This window comes from Heptranchias perlo, chromosome 20 (assembly GCF_035084215.1).
Source record: "Heptranchias perlo isolate sHepPer1 chromosome 20, sHepPer1.hap1, whole genome shotgun sequence".
In the NCBI taxonomy this organism is placed as follows: Eukaryota; Metazoa; Chordata; class Chondrichthyes; order Hexanchiformes; family Hexanchidae; genus Heptranchias; species Heptranchias perlo.
Window position 1 is genome coordinate 30,849,163 of NC_090344.1, and position 15,418 is coordinate 30,864,580.

Genomic DNA, 15,418 nt, shown 5'->3' on the forward strand with positions numbered 1-15,418 from the left:
CACACGGGAGTTGGAAAAGGCCTCCCGACCTTTCAGCGTATTAACATCTGTAAGCTGAATAATTTCACCCGTTACACGGTGAAACCAGGCAGAATATTTCTCTTCCAAATTTTCCCAACACGAAACTTGCAACCGATGAATATCGGCTGAAAGAAAAGAAGAATTGTTTTTTGGTTGTTTACATTTAAAGATCTCGTACCGGCCCCTTTGCCATATGAGCTGCCGCTAAAAGCCCCCTCTCCCCCTTTGAACAAGTAAACTGACATTTGCTATTGAAAGACGGTAGGCCAGAGGAACCCAAATGCCCACATGGGAAAACTAAGAAGTCGATTGTTGACCTCCAGACGTTTGTCCCACAAGGGCGTATTGTAAAAACGACTGGTTGTTAACAAGATGCGTTATTGAAGATACCATTTGTACCTTGAACTCCGATCAAAATGTTCGGAATAAAAGGTTTGATTGTTTTAGAAGACGCTCGAACTCACAACCTGGTCATTTCTGCAGCCCATCCTGCTATAAATAAGTAACGCACGCTTAACAATTGTGCAACACGAGAGCAGCGAACAACCGACAGCATCAGCGCTCCTGCCAAACAGCTTTATTTTCGGTCTCTCTATTATCACTTCGAGATCTTTCTCAAAAAGAAGCCTCCAATCAAGATGCGCTTCGTTAAATAACAATTCCTAAATCAAGAGAGTTTTGATCGATCATGACTAAAGTATGTACAATTTCCTCACCTGTTCCTTTTAATCCCTGGGGTGGTAAACATCAGGTCCTGGAGATTTGTCTATCTTTCGCCTCCTCATTTTCTCCATTGCCATTATTTTACTTGTACTGAATCCCCTTGATTTATTAACAGTTTTCCTCGTGTCTCTGGTATGTTAGCCTCATCCATTTCTGTGACGACCGATGCAAAGTAAAAATTTAGCAACTCTGCCATTTCCTGATTTTCAATTACAATATCACCTCCATCTGTCTTTAAGCGGCCCACATTACTCTCAGCCTCCCTTCTTTCTCTGAATATACTCGTAAAAACCTTGAGAGTTGTCCTCATTTTCCCTCATAAGTTTTTCTCCTTTTCCCTTTTTGCTCCTCTTACGATTTTTTTAGTTTCAGCACCACAATAAACAACACTTCGCTGAAAAGTTCGGCTCAATAGTTCTCCAATGTCAGAGCGAGAATTGTCCGAAGCCCTGATTTATTTCATGTCACAAATACAATCACACATAATCATCCATGTATCAACTCACTGAAGGATACACAAAGATAAACTCAGCGAGAAATGCAGTCAGTGTCGGGATGCACAGGTGAACGGACAAGCGAAATGGGGAGAGACAAAACGGCCTGAACCCCCAACAGTGAAGTGTCGCTGATAGATATTAGTGAGGAGGTGGGGGCACCATGTTATCAATTGGCGCTGTGGCTTAGTTGGTTAAAGCATCTGTCTAGCAAACGGAAGATCCTCGGTTCAACTCCCAGTAGTGCCTTGTGCAGTTCATTATTTTACCTAATTTATGGAGTAAAGCGACAAAATAACAATGTGGTGTTCGTTTTTGTTCAGGTTTCAGGAGGGAACGGATAACAGAACGACTGTTCAAAAACGCCCTTTCATTCCACAGACAGACCTCTCAGAGAATGTGCCTGTAACACGTTAATTTAAGGACACGTTCTTGTTTCTGGGCTCGTTGGGATCGGGGTATAATTCACGATTTGAGGTTCAAAGCCGGAAGACATCCTAATTCGGACCAAGACTTGTCATCTTGACCTGCGGGACAAACGTTTGCAAAGAGGAAAAAGAAGTCCTCAAATCGCTCGACCTGAATCTCCAAGCCCAGATGAAATAGATCCCAGGTTGTTAACAGAAGCAAGGAAGGAAATAGCGGAGGCTCTGACCATCATTTTCCAATCCACCCTGGCAAAAGGTGTCGTGCAGGAGGATTTGAGGATTGCTAACGTTGTACCATTGCTGAAAAAGGGGTAAAGGGATAGATCGAGTAAATACAGGCCAGTCGGCCGAAACTCGATGGGAAGTATGAATCGTCATTTCGAAAGGCACGGATTAATCAAGGACAGTCAGGGTGGATTTGTTCAGGGATGGTCGTTTGAATTGAATTATTTGAGGAGGTATCAAGGAGGATCGATGAGGGTATCGCGATTGATGTAGTCTACATGGATTTTAGCGAGGCTTTTGACAAAGTCCTGCAGGGCAGATTTGTCAAAAATGTAAAAGCCCATTGGATCCAAGGGACATTGGCAAGTTGAATCCAAAATTGGCTGAGTAGCAGGAAGCAAGCGGTTGTGGTCGACGGGTGCTTTTGTGACTGGAAGGCTGTTTCGAGTGGGGTTCCATGCGGCTTCGTACTAGGTCCCTGCTTTTCATGGTACAGATCATTGATTTAGACTTAAATGTAGGGGGCATGATGAAGAAATTTGCAGATGATACAAGAGTTGGTCCTGTGCTTGAGAGTGAGGAGGAAAGCTGTCGACTGCAGGAAGATATCCATGGAGCAGACAGGTGGATAGAAAAGTGGCAAATGCAGTTCAATCTGAAGAAATGTGAGGTAATGCATTTAGTTGAGGGGGGGGGGGGGCAAAAGGCAAGGGAGTGTACAATAAACATTGTAATTAATTTGCCATTGACACGCCCATTCTGAAAATTTACTAATGTCTTCCTTTATTATTCGCATTTTTCCTTTGTATTGACTACAGCTCGCAATTAGGTGTCGTCCCTAAATTTTGAAATTGTACTTCCGATTCCAGTGTACAAATCATAAATGTAAATTGTGAACAGCAGTGGTCCCAGCACCGATAAATTTTGAAAAACAGTGGTCCCAGCAGCGATAGATTTTGAGCAACAGTGGTCCCAGCACCGATAAATTGTGAACAACCGTGGTCCCAGCACCGATAAATTGTGAACTACAGTGGTCCCACCACTGATAAATTGTGAACAATGGTCCCAGCACCGATAAATTGTGAACAGCAGTGGTCCCAGCATGTATAAATTATGAACAACTGTGGTTCTAGGAATTTTGAAATTGAACTGCAGTTGAAACTTTTGCATAAAAGGAAATAACGTCCCCAAATCGCTCGACCTGAATCTCCAGGCCCAGATGAAATATATCCCAGGATGTTAACAGAAGCAAGGAAGGAAATAGCGGAGGCTCTGACCATCATTTTCCAATCCACCCTTGCAAAAGGCGTCGTGCAGGAGGATTTGAGGATTGCCAACGTTGTACCATTGTTTGAAAAGGGAGAAAGGGAAAGATCGAGTAAATACAGGCCAGTCAGCATAAACTCGATGGGTAGTATGAATCGTCATTTGGAAAGGCACGGATTAATCAAGGACAGTCAGCGTGGATTTGTTCAGGGATGGTCGTTTGAATTGAATTATTTGAGGAGGTATCAATGAGGATCGATGAGGGTATCGCGATTGATGGAGTCAACATGGATTTTAACGAGGCTTTTGACAAAGTCCTACATGGCAGATTTGTCAAAAATGTAAAAGCCCATTGGATCCAAAGGACATTGGCAAGTTGAATCCAAAATTGGCTGAGTAGCAGGAAGCAAGCGGTTGTGGTCGACGGGTGCATTTGTGACTGGAAGGCTGTTTCGAGTGGGGTTCCATGCGGCTTCGTACTAGGTCCCTGCTTTTCATGGTACAGATCATTGATATGGACTGAAATGTAGGGGGCATGATGAAGAAATTTGCAGATGATACAAAAATTGTTCCTGTGGTTGATAGTGAGGAGGAAAGCTGTCGACTGCAGGAAGATATCCATAGAGCAGGCAGGTGGAAAGAAAAGTGGCAAATGCAATTCAATCTGAAGAAGTGTGAGGTAATGCATTTAGTGGGGTGGGGGGGGGGGCAAAAAGGCAAGGGAGTATATAATAAATATTGCAATTAATTTGCCATTTACAAGCCCATTCTGCAAATTTACTAATGTCTTCCTTTATTATTCGCATTTTTCTTTGCATTAACGACAGCTCGCAATTAGGCGTCGTCCCTAAATTTTGAAATTGTACTTCCGATTCCCGTGTCCAAATCATGAATGTAAATTTTGAACAAAAGTGGTCCCAGCACCGATAAATTGTGACCAACAGTGGTCCCACCACTGATAAAGTGTTAACAACAGTGGTCCTATCACTGATATATTGTGAACAACAGTTGTGCCAGCATCAACAAATTGTGAACAACCGTGGTCCCAGCACCGATAAATTGTGGACAGCAGTGGTCCCAGCACCGATAAATTGTGAACAACTGTCGTCCCAGGAATTTTGATCTTGAACTGCAGTTGAAACTTTTGCACAAAAGAAAATAACGTCCCCAAATCGTCCCACGTGAATCTCAAATGCTTTGGGAAGAAGTTCAATAGAAACAATCAGGACTTTAAAGGCACCTCAACGACCTGAACTTTCGTTGAATGAATTGTGTGAGCCATTGCATTCGAAAGTGAAATCGCTCTTGACTTTCATCTCATTGAAGCAGAGTGTGGCCGCTTTGTATCTGTGAGCATGTCGGTGGCGTGTTTAGCTTTGATATTGATCGCTTCCAATTTGTAAAATTTCATCAATCGTCAGGAAAAAGAAACAGAGAATCGAATTGTCCCTCTAAGTGATGAACTGAAGGGATTGGTGATCCAAGCAGATCTGGAAAATGCGTGGTGCAATCGGTCAGGAGTTCCAAATCCACCCTCCAGCCACTCGGCAATTATATTGAATGAACTTTACTCTGGCCCAGTGTCGCCGCACTGAAATCGAGTATTTCTCCGGCAAGTTTTTCTTCATAGTTGCTGGTTTAAGATTGAAGACCGGCTTGTTGGATTTTCACTCCTACAAGCTTTAATCATTCATTTTTCACTGACTGTAGACAGTTGTTAGATTGGCCGCTGCAATCTCAAAGTTTAGCCCAGTGAATAATTGGTTTAGCAGGTGATCTCTTCACCTGTTCTCGGCGGTGTTATCCGTTATCGTGAAAGTTTGATTGTTCGAGCTATTATTTTATTTTTCCTCAGGATTCATCGTCTCAAAGTTCCAGGGTTTCAACGCATGTTTTGGAATCAAGAATCATTGCCAGCTGAGCAAGGCTGATATTCTACCATTTACCCTGCGGTCGGGAATCAGGCACATGAATCATATAAAGGAATGGAACATTGGCTTCACGGTAATTACAATTCTCCTTGACAGACAAGCCCCCGAAAGGCCCGAAGGGAGGCCGCATTCGCAGCAGGAGAGCTGGTTCTCTGTGACATGGAGATTTCTGTAGTGAGTGAGACCAGACTGTTCCTATGTTCAGAGAATACATTTCACACCCTTTATTTTGGAAAAGCAAAACGGTGGGGATTTTTGTCATAGCCCGATGCCTTTCGTGTTGTATCAGATGTTCCTCGTTGCGTTACTTTCATCTTGATCGGAGAACCAGTTCGGGCGCTCCTGTGATAAACAGCGACAATTGCCAGTTAATGTTAAATTTAACAACGACTCCACTGCGTTTTTAATCCCACTCTTAAGATGCAGTCTATAAAATGAAAAAAATTCATCACATTCAAAGCATGAAAATCTTATTAAAGTTTTGACTGTCTCTCGGGAACCACGTCAACATCGCCTTCAGTCTGAAATAGAAAGTTATCGATTGATTCATGGTGATTAAAACAGGGACTCAACTACGAACAGGATTTAATTAGCTTCATGTAATTAATTTAAGAAGTTCATAACTCTTTTTAAAGTTAATTCCCTGACTGGGAATCGAACACTCGTGGCGGTGAGAGTAACGAATTCTCACCACCAGGCCATTGGGGAGCTTCCAAGATTGCGCACGAGCCAAAGTGGAACTGATGACATTATTTTTTCTTTCGCTCTTTCATGATTCATTCAGCTCTGTGTTTATTCTCAGGCCTCTTATCTCTCCTTCTTTTCAGCTTCTGACCGCGGATATTCCTGTGGCGAAATATCAATAATATAGAACATCTCACAGCCCCGGTATATTTGCTGTTTCTCTGTGCAGTTCTGTGCAAAATCAAGCTGCACGCAAATACCGACAGTGCCTCTCTCTCACTCCCCACAGAAGCAGCAGGAGATGCCACTTTAAACTGCCAGTTGCTTCAAATGATTCATGATGGACCTGCGTGGCCTTGCAGTTTTCCCAGGAGCTGCATTCGATGCGTGAATTTTGGAAACGGAAACATGTCCATCAGCAGCTTGTGGTCGTATTTTACCTCACTTTCCATTTCATGTACATGCCTACTTGCACTTGGTGATGTCATTGCCTGAACATCACCTCTGTCGCGATATTATTTCGAACAGAAAATGCCATTTTGTGCGAGCAGTTTGTCTGGCAGGAAAATGGCCTGAATTACAAAGGGCCAAGTCGGGAAGGCCGTGTTGCTCTGCTTGTTCGCAGCAAAGAATTTTCAGCGTTTCCTTGGGGTTTAGTGTTTAGGATTCGGCGCTTTCATCACCACGGCAAAGGTTCGATTGTCGGTGTCAACATCCGCATATTATACACTCTACCATAAGTGTACTGTACTCAAATTGCTGATTTTTTCATTGTGAGGGGAAGAAACATAAATGTGTGGATATTAATTACGAATTCATCAGCTAGGTTGCACCTTTTCTTTTCCTACCGTCTCAGTCTTTCCATCTTTACCCTTCTCTGCTGGTGTTGCAGGTTCCATCATTCTTCGCTGTTCACGATGCCTGAGAAGTCCATTAGGAGAAAACAGGCAAAGTCAAGAGACAGAGACAGGGAGAGATGAAAACACAGAAATAAATTGTATAAATGTCAAGTTCTGCGAACGAGCAGAATTTAGAATGGAGCTTGGGAGAGATTCCTTCATGTGTCTTGCAATTTTGCAAGAGATCATTGGGCTCCGAGTTAAAAGCGTCGTTGGCGATGGAGCCCCTCTCTGAGGGAGCGAACAAGGTCCGTTCGTTCAAGTTCATATTAATTTGAACAGTGAACAAACTTTAAAAAGTAGCGCTGCGAACAGGATTCGAACCTGTGCAGGGAAACCCCATTGGATTTCAAGTCCAACGCCTTAACCACTCGGCCATCACAGCTGGAAACATCGCTGATGCACAGCTATAAATCAGAATGCGTAGGGTTATCACACGAGATCTGTGACACTTTGTTCTCTCAGACAGGTTTCCAACTGGAAACTTGCAGCTTGTTCATGTGCTGACTTTGCTGTCTCGGTGATAGAATTCTCATTTATCACGTGAGAAACCGGGGTTCGATTTCCGGTTCGTTTAGGATTATTTTCATTCTCCATTCATAAGATCGCGTGAATTGTGCGACATTTGCCCTCAGCTTCAATCTGCGCACCATTTCAGACATTTTCCATTCTCCACGTGTGTTGCGTCGAAGCTGGGTTGGAAAATCACATTGCAAGTCTCACGCCTTAATCATTGGGTCATCGCTGCTGCAAGCGACAAATCCGACACCGCTGCAGAAGAGAATGAAGAAGATTATGACAGGAGAACTCTGAGACTGTATGTTCTTTTAGACAGGTTTCGAACTGAGCGCAGACCGCCGGCTGCTGTGCGGACTTTGATATTTCAGTGATCAAATTTTTGCTTTCTGCGCGGGAGACCCGAGTTCGATCACCGCTCAATCGAGGAGAATTTTTCATTCTCCATTCATGTTGCCATGTGAATTGGGATACGTTCACATTAAGCTTCAATTTGAACACCATCTTGTGACATTTACCTTTCTCCATGTGTGTTGTTGTCGACAGAACCTCTGCATTCTGTCCTCCATGAACTGGAATTAAGACAATCCTGCCGACTGCACAGCTGACAAGACGTGAGAAGCCAATTCGTGATTTTGGACTAAAAATGGTAACACCGCAGGGCTCGTCCGGGATCTCTCACATAACAATCAGCAAATCCCCAAAGCGAGATATCATACCCGAAGACCAACGAGCCACTGACAACAGAGGGGTGAAACCAATGCAGAATTCTGTGCCACCCACTGCCGATCGGCCACCATTCTGTCCATCCTATCACTTTTTCTATTCCGATGTACGGCAATGTGAAGCCGTACATTAACTATTTCATATCAACAATATTAGCCTCTCTTTGCCACATTCGTTTCGAATGTGCGAGTTGTATTATCAAGTGAGACTTTGCAGAATTAATTGCTCTAAAGCTACATTGTTGTCTGTCTCGGCATCCGCAGATTATCCACTCTCCCACAAGTATAACAGTGACCACACTTCAAAAATACTTCATTGTCTGTAAAGCGCTTTGGGAGGTCTTGAGGTCGTGAAAAGCGCTTTATAAATACAAGACTTTGTTTTTATATTGGGCTAAAAGTACTGATGTTTTCACTATGAGGACGAAGAGACATCAATATGTGGACATTGGCTACGAATTCATCATCTGGGTTGGTCCTTTACTTTTCCGACCGTCTCAGTCTTTCGATCTTTACCGTTCTCTGCTGGTGTCGCAGGTTCGATGAGCTTTGGCCGTTCAACGAAGCCTGAGAAGTCCATCAGGGGAAAACAGAGAGGGAAAGAGACAGGGAGAGATGGAGAGATCTAAGTATAGAAAAAAAGCTTGATTATCAAGTTAGCAGAATTTGAAATGAAGCTTGAGAGAGATGGAATCATACATTCAGAGAATCGTTACTGCACAGAAGGAGGCCATTCGGCCCATTGAGCCTTACCCGGCTCTCTTTAAGAGCAATCCAGTTCGTCCCATTCCCCCGTTCTTTCCCTGTAGACCCGCTAATATTTTTCCTTCAAATACTTATTCAATTCCTTTTAGAAAGTCACGATTAAATCTGCTTCAACCACCCTTTCAGGCGATGCATTCCAGATTATAACTACTCGCTGATTTAAAACGTTTTTCCTTATATCGCCTTTGGTTCTTTTGTCAACCACCGTAAATCTGTGCCCTCTCGTTCTCGACCATTCCGCCAACGGGAGCAGTTTCTCTTTATTTACTTTATCTAAACCCGTCATGATTTTGAACACTTCTATCAAATCTCCTCTCAACCTTCCTGCCCTAAGGAGAATAACCCCAGCTTCTCCAGTCTATCCACGTAACTGAAGTCCTTCATCCCTGAAACCATTCCAGTAAATCTTTTCTGCGCCACCCCTAAGGCCTTCACATCCTTCCTAAAGTGCGGTGCTCAGAATTGGACACAATACTCCAGTTGTGGATTATTGTGAAGTTTCCTTCAAGCACCTTGAAGTTTTGCAAGAGACCACTGGGCTCCCAATTAAAAGGCTCTGCCGCGGTGGAGGATCTGTCTGAGAGAAGGAAATGCGGCCCGTTATCTCCAGTTCATATTTATTTGAGCATTGAACAAAACTGTAAAAAATGGCGCGTGAGCAGGATTCCAATGATTCACCGAAAGACCCTGTCGAGTTTTAGATGTAACGGCTGAACCACTCGGCCATCACAAGCAGTGAGTGCTAGTAATGCACGGCTGTAAATCAGAATGCGCAAGGTACTCAGAGGAGATTTGTGAAATTATATGTTGTTTCAAACAGGTTTCCAACTGGACACAGAGAGCCCGATACCATGCAAACGTTGCTGTTTCACTGGTAGAATTTGCACTTACCACGCGAGGGAACAGGGTTCGTATTCCCGACCAATTAAGGAGCATTTTTATTCTGCACCTCTGAGATCGCGTGAATTGGGATAAGTTCACCTTCAGTTTCAATCTGCACACCGCCGTGAGGCATTTTACTCTCTCCGTGTGTGTTGCGTCGACAAACCGGCTGCATTCCGGCCTCTGGACCTCAAACATGCTCGAGGATTAAATCAATCCTGCTTTCTGCAACGCTGAAAAGATGTGAGAAAGAAATGAGTGAATCTTCACTGGAAATAGTGAAACAGGAGAGTTCTGGGATTTGAACTGGGGACCTCTCACATATCAAACATTGAAACGCCCAAAATGAAAACCATAATCCGAGAACAAGGAGCCGTCAGTAACACAACCGGACAACCAGTCGAAAATTTCCCTGTTCCCCACAACCGATCGCCCATTCATTCAGACCGCTTCTGTCCATCGAATCATAGAATGGTTACAGCACAGAAGGAGGCAATTCGGCTCATCGAGCCCGTGGCGGCTTTTTATAAGAGCCATCCAATTAGTCCCACTCCCCGGCCCTTTCCCGGTGCTCTGTATTTTTCCCCTTGAAATTCCTTTTTTAAGTCACGATTGAATCTGCTTCCACCATCCTTTCAAGCAGCGCATTCCAGAGCAGAACGACTCGCTGCGTCATTAAGTTTTTCCTCATATCGCCTTTTGTTCTTTTGCAATCACCTCAAATCTGTGTCCCCTGGTTCCCGACCATTCCGCCAATTAAAACAGCTTCTCTTTGTTTACTTTATCTAAACTCTTCATGACTTTGAACACTTCTATCAAATCTCCTCTGAACCTTCTCTGCTCTAAGGGGAACAACCCCAGCACGAGGCAAATGCGGTCAATTAGCTTCATTTAATTTGTTTGATCATTAAACAGACCTTTAAAGACAGGCGTTGTTTTGTGGCAGTGTGAGCTGGTGGCTTAAATCGCTTGTTTCAATGTTTGGGGCGTTTCTCGATTCGAATTTTACCACTGACAGAATTTCTGCAAATATCCATTTTGACCTGTTCACAGAAATCCCGATTGTAGTGCGATGGAGCAGAGGATGTGAAAGAAGCTGAAAGTGAAAGTGCAGATATTAGTTTCATCACGGGGACAGGACACGTTTCCACAGGTAAGGAAATCTCACCTTCAGATTCTTTCCAGCAGAGTGTGACAGGTGATCAGAGTGACCGGGCTCCAGCGGCGCAATCGGTCCTTATTTGAGTTACAGGCTCAGGAAATACCGGGGTTTTTAATTCGAATCTCAGCAAGATCAAACAATCCTTTTCCTTGTGAACATTTCGACCGGAGTTGAAGGTACAATTGATGTGTTCCAAAATTCATTTAATTATCTGAATTGCCATGTGGTTCCTCCGGACGACGCGGTTGTCAGCGCAGATGAGATGTTTAGTATTACTTGTTTACAGGAGGGAGGCTGCGGTTTTAGAGACACAAACTATGATTTTGATCCATCTTCAAATCTTGGGATTTAACTGGAGCTTTAAACCAGAGCCAGAGGCCGCTCAGCCAGGATACTTTCCATCTTACACTTCAGGAGCGAGTTTTACAGGAACAGAATTACTGCAAGCAAGAAGTCTACCCCTGAAGCACCAATGCTGCCACGGCAGCAGGATGCATGTGTCCAGTTAGAAACCTGTCTGAAGGAACATGCAGTCTGACAGAGCCGGAAGACCAGCAGATTGACTTTCGGTCTGAGCAGATGTTGAGTCTCCTTCTTGAGAGAGTTTCGCCAATCCAGCTCAGAGTGGTTTAAGAATCATGAATTCGGGTGTGACTGGAGCCACTTGTGTAAGATGAAGTGTCGGGGGCAGTTTCACATCCTTGACGGACATTAATGATCCTGTTGCGGTTTTGCTGTAAAATTTCACTTCCCAGCTCCCGAACTAAAATCCAACGCCGTTGCAACTCGAATCCACAACCTTTGAATGGCTTATCAAACAAAACAAGTAGAAATCCAACACACTCGCCATTGCGTCACAGGGTCAGTTGCCAAAAAATCCCGAATAAAAAGAAAGACGTGTTTCTCCGGTCCAGGGGCAAAGTGACAATGGATATTATTCTAAAAACCGTCCCCTCGAATCTGTCTTTAAATATTTTTTTGTAAAGCTTCGATTTTAAAAGTTATAAACAGCCGAAATAAATAAAGTAAATTATAAGAATCGAATCCGTGATTAAGGCGTTACAACACACTCGAAGCAACTGAGTTAACCGGCTGTACTGACGGTCCATTGGACATTTTAATTAATTTCTGTACCTGTACGCTAGTTGGTAGCGCTTTCTGCACTTGGACTCCAAAATCTCTCTGCTCCTCCACAGTTCCTAGTTTCTCACCATTTAGAAAACATTCTGATTTATCTTTCTTAGATTTAAATTGGATGATCTCGCTCACCCCCCATTGAACTATATTTGCCGCAGTTTTGCCCACTCACTGAATTTATCAATTCCCACTTTTCAACTTCATGCTTCAATCTTCATGACTTGTTGCGTCACCAGAAGGCTGCGTGTTCAAATCACGGGGTAACCGTTACTTTTCGAGCTGATCAGATTCTGGATCGTTCCGGGATGAATATTGTATCTGCTTTTTCTCAATAAACAGAACCTTGCTCTGAAGTCTGCTTCCCTGGTTCTCAAATTTCAGGAAGGCGTCTCATTCCGCCCTCGACTTTGATTTTGACCTGCGGTTGAAACTTTTGCAAAGATGGAAAATAAGTCCCCAAATCGCTCCACCTGAATCTCAAACGCTTTGGGAAGAAGTTCAGTGCAAACAATCAGGACTTTAAAGGCACCTCAATGACCTGCACTTTCTTGGAATGAGTTTTGTTCGCCATTGCATTCGACCGTGAAATCGCTCCCGGCTTTCATCTCACTGAAGTGAAGAGTGTGACCGCGTTCCATCTGTCAGAGTGGAAGTGACGAGTTTGGGGTCGGTATGTGTCGTTTACAACTTTTGAAATCTCACCAAGCAGCAGAGAAAAATAATCTTGGAATCAAATTGTCCCTGTCAGTGATGAATTGAAGTGAATATCGCTCCAAGCAGATCTGGACAACTCGCAGTGCAGCCGCACAGGAGTTCCAAATCCACCTTCTCGCCACTCGGCAATCGCATGAACTGAACTTTACTCTGACCCAGTGTCACCGCGCTGAAATCGCGGATGTCTCGGCCACACTTTTTCTGAACATCATGGTTCGTGGTTTAAGAGTGAAAAGTGCCGTCCGCTTCACTGTAAGTGCAAGAGACATCTTTGTAAACACCGAGTCGTGTCACAGACCTGCTCGTCGGACCTGCTCATTTCATCTCATCTCATTTTCAGCAAACCTGAATATGACTGGAATGGAGAATGGCGAATCACAGCTCGATAAATCAATCCTCTCGACCACGAGGGGACGGAGTCTTCCAACATACAGGTGTTTAATGGCAAAGTGAGTTTAATGTTCAGGAATAATAGAGCACAGATTTTCACTCGTGCAAACTTCACACACTTTATTTTGGAAAAGTAAACTGATCGAAGAGAGAATTTATTTTGATCGCTGCAACCTGAATTTTTAGTTCGTTGAATCAGTAGTTCAACAACAAACGTGTTCTGTCTCTGTGGCGCAATCGGTTAGCGCGTTCGGCTGTTAACCGAAAGGTTGGTGGTTCGAGCCCACCCTGGGACGGTGGGTTAACTTTTATCTTCATGGTCTCGCATTTCCTGGTTCTGATGTTTGTTTTGGCTGCAAAACAAATGCCCGGTTTCGATGGCCAGCTGAGCACGGCCGATCTTCCACCATTTGACCTGTGATTGGCTTCGCGGAAATCTGAATTCTTCTTGACAGACAAGGTCCGAAGGTTGCAGGAGAGCCGCTTCACTCTGACATGGATATTTCTGCAGTGAGCGACACCAGACTGTTTCCACAATGAATGTCACTCCCTTTTATTTTGGAAACGCAAAATTGTATTCACATTCTGATGGGTTTCAGTTGATTTGTGAGAGATCACGAAAGGATCCTGCAGCGCTGCCTCTGATAATAACAACAGTTCTCATCCGCATTTCAGTCGCGGCAACAAATCCTCACATCCGAGTATCTGCACCCTTAAATCCGAGTATTTGCACCCTTGCACCGGAGTATCTGCACCATTAAATCCGAGCAAGTGCACCCTCACACCGGAGTATTTGCGCCCTCACACCGGAGTTTCTGCGCCCTCAAACCGGAGTTTCTGCGCCCTCACACTGGAGTTTCTGCGCCCTCACATCGGAGTTTCTGCGCCCTCACACCGGAGTTTCTGCGCCCTCACACCGGAGTTTCTGCGCCCTCACACCGGAGTTTCTGCGCCCTCACACCGGAGTTTCTGCGCCCTCACACCGGAGTTTCTGCGCCCTCACACCCATAACTCATCAACTGTCCCCAATCATCTTTATGAGCGTCAGGAGACCTAAACAAAACACAACAGTGAAGAAATTGGCTTTATGATTCTTCACTAATGTACGGACACATTTTTGTTTACGGTCCTTCAAGGGAGATTTGGGGAAAGTGGCCGCTGATACTCAGAAACTACTACTTGTTGCTTTTTTTTTCCAGCGGGCTCGTTGGTCCAGGGGTATGATTCTCGCTTCGGGTTTGTTGTTTAAAATATGTGAGAGATCCCGGGTTCGAATCTCGGACGCGCCCTCATTTCCCCCCCAGACTTTTGATCTTGACCTGCTGTTCAAACTGGCAGGATGATTGGAGGGATCTCAATGATCTCACGTCCTCTGAATGCATTCTGCTTGCAATTGCAATTGACCTTGAAACCGCTCTCGGATTTCATCTCACTGAAGCAGAATGTGGCCGCTTTTTATCTGTCAGCGTGGAGGTGACGAGGTTGTGGTTGATAACCGCGGGCACACCTGTCCGGACATTGGTATTCAGAATGTACAAAATGCTGTCTCAAATACTCTGTTGTCATCCTGGGAGCTCTCGATTTCCATGCCCAACCTTTCCTCGAGTAAGAATGTATCCAGTCTGTACCCGAACTATCTCCTCACTCAAAGCCTCCCATTGCTCATTTACTGTTTTACCTGCCAATTTTTTATTCCAATCCACCTGGACCCGATCCCTTTTCAACTCGCTGCAATTCGCTCTTCCCAGTTGAGTATTTTCATACCTGATTTTTCCTTGCATTTTCCATAACTACGCTAAACCTGCTGCAAATGCTCCCCCAGAGAATCATGCTCCACTTGCCCCACTTCTTTCCCCTAAATAAATCCAACACTGCTTCCTTCCTCGTTGGGCTGAAAACATACGGATTAAGAAATTTCTCTTGTACACATTTCAGGAATTGCTCGCCCTCTTTGACTTTTACACTGCTATTACGCAGTCTATATTCTGATAAATGAAGTTCCCTTTTATCACTACTCTAAAATTATTGCATCTTTCTCCAATTTACCTGCCAATTTGCTCCTCTATCTCCTTCCCACTATTTGGTCCCCCGATAGAATGCATCCAGCAGCGTAATAGCTCCTCAATTGTTCCTTAATTCTAAACAAATAGATTCTGCCTTTGAACCCTTAAGCATGTCAACCCTTTCTACCACTGTCACAGTATTTTTGATCAATAGTGCCTGCTCCCCTCTAGCCCCGCCCCCCCCCTCCTTTTTTCCCCTGCCTTTCCTGAATACGTTGTCGCCTGGAATATCTAAGTGTCCACTCCTCCGCTTGTTTGAGCCAGGTCTCCATTATTGACACTATAACATAATCCCATGTTACCACTTGTGTCTGCAGCTCACCAACCTTATTTACCAAGTATGTTAAACACAACATCAGGGCATAAAGGTCGGACAAGTTCCAATGCCCAATT

General features: G+C 44.2%; 3 non-coding genes across 3 annotated transcripts; 2 read left to right on the top strand and 1 right to left on the bottom strand.

Moving 5' to 3' along the window:
- Nucleotides 1-1,413: 1,413 nt before the first annotated feature.
- trnaa-agc (transfer RNA alanine (anticodon AGC)) lies at nucleotides 1,414-1,487 on the top strand. Its single transcript has one exon. It is a non-coding gene; the product is annotated as a tRNA-Ala (tRNA).
- Nucleotides 1,488-6,974: 5,487 nt separating this feature from the next.
- Nucleotides 6,975-7,056, bottom strand: trnas-uga (transfer RNA serine (anticodon UGA)). The gene has a single exon. It is a non-coding gene; the product is annotated as a tRNA-Ser (tRNA).
- Nucleotides 7,057-13,184: 6,128 nt separating this feature from the next.
- trnan-guu (transfer RNA asparagine (anticodon GUU)) lies at nucleotides 13,185-13,258 on the top strand. Its single transcript has one exon. It is a non-coding gene; the product is annotated as a tRNA-Asn (tRNA).
- Nucleotides 13,259-15,418: the final 2,160 nt, after the last annotated feature.